The 7,052-nt window shown below is 37.8% G+C and overlaps 1 pseudogene; it reads left to right on the top strand.

Annotated features, from left to right (window-relative positions):
* The first annotated feature begins 770 nt into the window (after positions 1-770).
* Positions 771-1,281, top strand: LOC105297255 (annotated as a pseudogene).
* Positions 1,282-7,052: the final 5,771 nt, after the last annotated feature.

Here is a 7,052-nt window from a genome sequence, read left to right as displayed (position 1 = left end):
TTGATTACCATAGCTTTGTAATATAGTTTGATACCCGAAAGCACGATACCTCCAACTTTGTTCTTCTTTCTTAAGATTGCTTTGGATATTCAGGGTCTTTTGTGGTTCCACATAAATTCTAGGATTATTTGTTCCAGTTCTGTGAAAAATCTGTACTTTTAGTTTTTAATTGGAGGCTGAGTGTCCTGGGGCTTGTTGGCCTCAGAGGCATGATTTCCAATGTTAATTTTAATTTTTCCTTTGAGATCTGAAGAGTCTCAACAAACCTCTATGGAAAACCAAACTTTATGTGCACAGTCTAGATGAATCAAATGTGATGAATATCCCTTGTTGACATAAGAAAGTCCACACCTATAAAGAATTTTTATAAGAATTTATTTGTGCCAAACTGATGATAATTGCTGGGAAGCAAGATCTCAAATGCTGCAGAGAATGACATTTTGCTGTTTCTTTATGCATTTGGAATTAAGAAGGAAGATCACAAGAAGGTGGAGAAAGCAAGGTGGGGATTGGATTACAGAGTAGTTAACAAGATTATGTGCTCCCTAGTGAGTGGTTATGCTTATTTCAAAGGTATGGTAGGCAGTGCCCTTGGCAGTTCCTCAGATCTGCTTCAACAGTGTTTGGATAGAACGGACCCCTTCTTCCAGCCTCCAACCACTCTCCAACCTCTTTACCAGGCACAGCCTTTGGAACTGTGTCAGCCATTCTTGGCCTCTGAGACCAGCCGACACCATTTTTTGAGCTTAACTCCTTATTGCTGAGCAACCATGAGCTCTCAAATCTGTCAGAATTATTCCACTGAAGTGGAAGCTGCCATTGATTGCCTGGTCAACCTACATCTGCAGGCTTCCTACACCTATCTCTCTGTGGGCTTCTATTTCTATTGCAACGATGTGGCTCTAGAAGACGTGGGCCACTTCTTTTGCGAGTTGGGAGAGGAGAAACGCAAGGGCGCTGAGCATCTCTTGAAGATGCAAAATCAGTGTGGCGGCTGTGTCCTCTTCCAGGACCTGCAGAAGCCTTCTCAAGATGAGTGGGGTAAAACTCATGATGCCATGGAAGCTGCCATGGTCATGGAGAAGAAACTGAAGCAGGCCTTTTTTGGAACTGCATACACTGGGTTCTGCCCATGCAGATCCCCATCTCTGTGACTTCCTGTAGAGTCACTTCCTGGATGAGGAGGTAAAACTCATCAAGAAGATGGGCAACCACCTGGCTAACCTCCGCACTGGGCTGGATGAGTATCTTTTCAAAAGGCTCATCCTCAAGCATGATTAGAAGCCTTTGGAGCCCAGAGGCTTTTGAGGGCCCCTCTGCATGCCCCTGGTGTTGGTCTCGTTCCTGACCCTCTCCCTATAACCACTATACAGTCTTCTAACCACCCTGGGGCCCTCTCTCATGCCTTGGACAAAATTGAAACAATAAAGCTTTAGGCAGCAAAATAAAAAATGTGTTAACCTAGATGCACAAAAACAACGAACAGGGTTTACTTAAGGGAAAGATAAGCCTTTTACTAAAGAAGTTACATGCCTTTGGTATGATTATCCATCATATCCTGCTCAAATAGGAATTTATTATCAGATTACCATGTAAGGATACTTTCTGTAGTACCCCTTTTCACCCACAAATTGGTGTGTTTTTTTTGTATGTATTCTTCAATAAAGCCGATTTTTATAAACAACAAAAAGTGTTCGGAGAAGATGCTAATACACATCCATGCACATATCAACTACAAATAATAAATGTTAAACATTCTGTCATTTGCTTTATCTTTTTTTTCATACAGAAGAAGTGAATTATTACAGATAAATGTGAAGTCTTCTTAGTTTCCAGAACTATTTACCACCCTTCCTATTGGTAAGCACATTTATAGAGTTCTGTTTCCTATATGTTCATTTAAACAATGTGTTAACAGACATCTTCATTTTATTAGTGAAAATATCAAAGTGTAACAAGAACTAATGCATAGGCTATAGTTGAACAACAAGTTAGAAATACAGCTGGTAATGAAGGTCTCAGTCTTGTGCTCATTCCCCAGGGTTATGTTATCTAACCTGTGTTTGAGGAACTGTTAATGTAGTTTACACAATTATGAGAATGTTTACACTGCTCTTTACTCTCAGATTTAAACATGACTATAATGTAGCACGAATGGGAATTTAGTATGGTATGCTTTTTCTCTAAGTGTTTAAAATGGACTACTTGGAAACTTTCAAATCCAACATTAATGTGATTTTTATTGATATAGCCATTGGATATCAGTTTGATTGCAACTAAGCCAGAATATAAATATTTATGTATTTTCCTCTAATTTGTCTATATAGATTACTGGATTATTTTCAAAGCAGCTAACACCATTGAATCCCAAGTTTCGAAGTTCAATTAGCTGGCTGCATTTGACTGTTTGTTTAACATTGAAGGAGTTCAGAACCTGCCATCCCAAAACATGCCATTTTGGCATATTGATATTTTGCACTGAAAACACTTGAGAAACAGCAGATTCAGGAGGACTCTTTGCTTCCACCGCTTTCAACCTAAAAGCAAGTCATAGGATTTTCCATGAGAAAGGTACCCACTTTGTACCAGGAAGAGAACATCTTTTTCTTTTTTCTTTTTTCACTCACTTTTATTGAGATGTTATTGACATCTAATACTGTATAAATTTGAGGTGTACAATGTTAGGGAGAAAAATTTTCCCTCTACCCTTTTAGGTTCTTCTGGCTGATCTAACAGTCAAATTGACATCAGATAGACTTGCAGGAGAAAAAAAGTATCAATATTCCCAAAGAAGCATATTTTAGGGTAGCAAACTCTGCTCCGCTTTGTTACCAGTGCCCTGAATTCTTGCAGTCTCCCAAGATGAGATCTCAAGAGAGATCATCAGCACAAGAAAGTTCAGGCAAGAGGCAAAGCTTTATTAAACCTGTGCGCAAGAGAACCAACACCGAGAAAAGATTCAAATGTCTCCCTGAGAGAAGTTGGGTCAGAGTGTTAAAGGGAGCTACGTCAGGCAAAAGCTATATCTAGGCATGTAAAAGCAAAGATTTCTTAGTGCCTCTGCAGTTCACCTACATGCTGCTTCTAGGGGTTGCATGTCTCATTAGCATGGTAAATCTCCACCCTTGGGCAAGACTTCTAGTGTTTAAATTAGGGAAAGGTTACATTAGGGACACTCTTGGGCCTTACTGTGCATGCACGGTGCTAGGGACAGTCCCTTGTTACTGGTATGCCTTCAGGGCTCCTTGGTGCTGACCAGTGTTACCTTAGGGGGAATATTCTTGTGAAACTTATCAGGCTCCAGCAGCTGACCTTTCTGACTAACTCAACAACAAGAACTTGCCCTCCTGTCTCTCACCTTCAACAACATAATGATTTGATAGATGCATATACTACATAATACTCACTGCAAAATGTTGAAACAGCTGAAGAAATTATTCCATTCTTGTTTTAACTAGAATAACTTAAACTTTTGAATTTTCCAGTCCTGTGTCAAACCTTCAGATAACCCTCTGATTATCCCCTGAAAGACTAAGGCTAGAATGTTCATCTATCTAGACCACACTACTAATGTGACCAGAACGTTTGGAGTCCATCCTCCAGACCATTTGGCATCCATCATTCAGACCACCTGACATCTGACTGATAACTGTCCTGGACCGATACTAAAGCTAGGAATTATTTGTTGTTCTCAGGAATGCACTTTTTACCATAGGAACCCTTAACCTTTCTTTTTTGTTCAAAATTCTTCTGGACTTTTGCTTAATTATGTTTCTGGTTTGCAAATCCTAAGACCCTTGAATGCATTTTTATTATTTATTTCTAGCCAAACCTCCAAACTCTTTTTGAGTTCATTCAACACACCCATCACCTGAGAAGAATATTTTTATTGTGTGTGAAAAAGGCACTGTAATAAATCCAACCAAAAGTAACCTTACAGGGTGATTATAAATTCCTATCTGGGCATGTCGTGGTGGGTAGTCATGCTCTATACATATAAATTCTTTAGTGAAAGGTTTATCTTTGCCTTGTGCATCCAGGTTTACACACTTTTGAAATGCCAGAGTAATCTTCTTTTTCAGACCCTTCAGAAGCCTAAACATCCTCAAGAGAACACATAATTGTAACTATCCTGTTATCTAATCCCTGCCTTGCTTCCTCTGCTTTCATGTTATCTTACCTACCTATGTTCCTTCCTTAATTCCAAATGCATATAAGAAACTGCTAACTGCCATTCTCCAAGGCAATTTTTTCAGTGTGTTGAGATCTTGTTTTTAGGAGTATCCTTTTTGGCTCAAATAAACTCAAATAAACACTTATACATGTGCTGGCTGGAAAATTACTGCTTGGCTATCGCCCATGAACATAACATTCTAACAATAAACTTTCTGCTTCTGTACCCTCTGCTTGCACAACTGACCTGTGGGTTGACGGTAAAAAGAAGAAAAATAGACTTGTGTGTTCAAACAGAATGAAGAATGGGGTTTAGGGCTTAAAAACCCTGTACCTCTACATTTTGGGGCTGCTTAATTTGGGGTCCGTGTACCCCTGGCAGACCCAGCTGGCTGAATAAAGAGTGCATTTCCTATAACTCACTGGTTTCTGGTGGTCCATGTGTCTATCGGGGGCTGGCAGCTACAACATATAAATTCTCAATAGGTTTGGATAATATGTTGACATTATCATCAGTCTGGAGGTTGATGCCAAAATGGACCTGTGCAAATAAAACTATCAAAATAACCCTGAACTTCAATTAGTTTCTCTGTATATTTCCTAATCATTGTCCCTCAGTTTGTTTACTGTCCCTAGTCCAAGCTCCTTTGTCTTGTCACGCCCTCACAATTTTTCGTTTTTCGTGTAAACATATATGTAAGCTTTGGGTCTAATTGCTTCTTCAGGTCTTCATTTTCCTTCTGAAGTTTCCTGTGTGTAGATAAAAATATTAAATAAACATGTAAGCTTTTCTCCTATTAATCTGTCTTATGTCTGTTTAATTCTTAGGCAGCCACAGAACCTAAAAGGGTACAAGGAAGTTTCTCCTCTCCTACAACATATATATAAGAAAGTCACAGGGACTGATTTGACACTCCTTGCTCTTTTTGAGGGGGAGGATATCTTTTTTTTTTTTTTTAATGGTCCATCTTCCATATTGTCCTTTAGGCTAGTTTTAAGTATTCTGTAATAATGAAGCTGTTAATTTCCCTTTGTAATTTTTTTTTTTCCTGAAAAGTCACAGACTCAGTTTTCTCAAAGAAGACTACCAATTTTGGTTTTCACTAGCAGAATAATTTGTCATTTTTCTTCTTAAAAATAGTGGTTGTTCTGATTATAAAAAATAATAATATAAATAATTTTTCTTTTCTTTATAGAAGCAAAAAAAAACCCCAGCTGTGATCTCAAGTTTAAATTCACAATGGAGTCTAGAGTATTTTTTTTTCCCCTTTAGAATTTGAAAGCTTCACCTTCATTTGTTTGTTGCTTTAGATACATCTTCAATTCTCATTGGCTATTGGCTTGCATATCACAATGGAGGCTAAGTCTGTCCCTAGAGCAAGTGTATATTATCATTTCAGCAACATATTGTGTGTCATTAAAGCCTCATTCTGAGATAGTCATAACTGGATTACAAATGTTACCTAGTGACGCACTCTCCTTGTCAACAACAACACTTGATAATTGTAGTGGTGACTACATTAGACTATCTGTGCCACAGGGCACTGTTGGGTCACTGGTGACTAGTATGGGGTACAGAGGAGAGGGGACTCTTCTCTTGGTGTTGCAGAAGATGATGGACTCTACCCTTCTGTGGCGAAGTGTGACACCATAAGAATAGAGAGAACAGATTCTAAAGATCCTCAGCTGACACTGGAGGATATAGAATTTTACTGAATTTCCCCTTGGTTTTATAACAGCTAGTCAAAAGACAACAAATAAATATTAGTAGCTAAAGTTCAGTTGGTGAGAGAAGCCTGAAAACTGCTTTGGAACATTTGATGGTGGCATTTAGGTAAGGGATATGGGTGAAGGCAGCCATGGACGTTGGACTTGGGAATGGTCCCTCAGGTCAGGGATGGTGGCAACATCCTCATTAGCTGAAAAAGTATGTGCATTTTGAGGAAATGATGTGGTCTGTTTCATTATTGTATCAGCAATTAAGAGTAGTGATCTGGGAATGAGATTAAGGTGACAGAAAGCAATAGGTAAAATCTTGGTGGTTAATGTTAAGGCTCTTTCTCACATGTTTTAGCACAATGGAGTGTTCTAAAGCACTTTGGAGTAAAGCACTTTGTTTATCTAAGCAAAATCAATGAAAGATTTGAAATATTTGAAAAGAATTTATATCTTTGAACAATCTAATTGTCTTTTTCTAATTGTCTTTTTTTGTATAGCTCTGACACCTTTAGTAGAGCATTTATTAAGCTTGAGGTTCTTGTTCTCATCTTTGCCCTATGTGAGTTGGTTTATTTGGTAAAATTTTCTATTCGAAGATGCTTACATTCTGTTTCTGATGTGTTGTGAAAGTATATGATTGTTTTCCTTGATTTCAGTTTCAAAAGCTTTATGTCTTTATCTGAAAATAGATGTGGTTATTGTTATGTCTTTTACAAATTATGTAAACTTGAAAAAGGTAATTAATATTTTTAATGTAAACTACTCCTTGAGGGGAATTAGTTCTTTTAAATTTACTTGCCATAATTTTATACTAATTTTGTCTCTTTCAAGTGGCCTTAGTTCTAAAATACCAGTATTAAGACCATCTTATTCCTGCTATTTGTGATTTTAGTAACTTTAATCATTTCTTAGAATTTACATTTCCAGACTGAAGAGTTCTCTATTTTTTTCTCCCTCATATACCAGACTCCAGGCCTTATACTGATATGAGATCTATGAAGCTTTTTCTAGCATCCTTTGTTTTCTCTTGCTATGGTCCAGTGGAAGGACAAGCAGCTATGGGCATAGGTGTTCTTGAAAGCTTATAGAATTCATTTAGTCAATAACAAGAGTTTCAACAATAAAGGCATTTGCCTCTTCAAAGTTTAATAAATTCCTCT

The sequence above is a fragment of the Pteropus vampyrus genome, unplaced genomic scaffold (genome assembly GCF_000151845.1).
Source record: "Pteropus vampyrus isolate Shadow unplaced genomic scaffold, Pvam_2.0 Scaffold137, whole genome shotgun sequence".
Taxonomy (NCBI): domain Eukaryota; kingdom Metazoa; phylum Chordata; class Mammalia; order Chiroptera; family Pteropodidae; genus Pteropus; species Pteropus vampyrus.
Note: the sequence above shows the minus strand (reverse complement) of the source record. Positions and strands in the feature narration are given on the sequence as shown.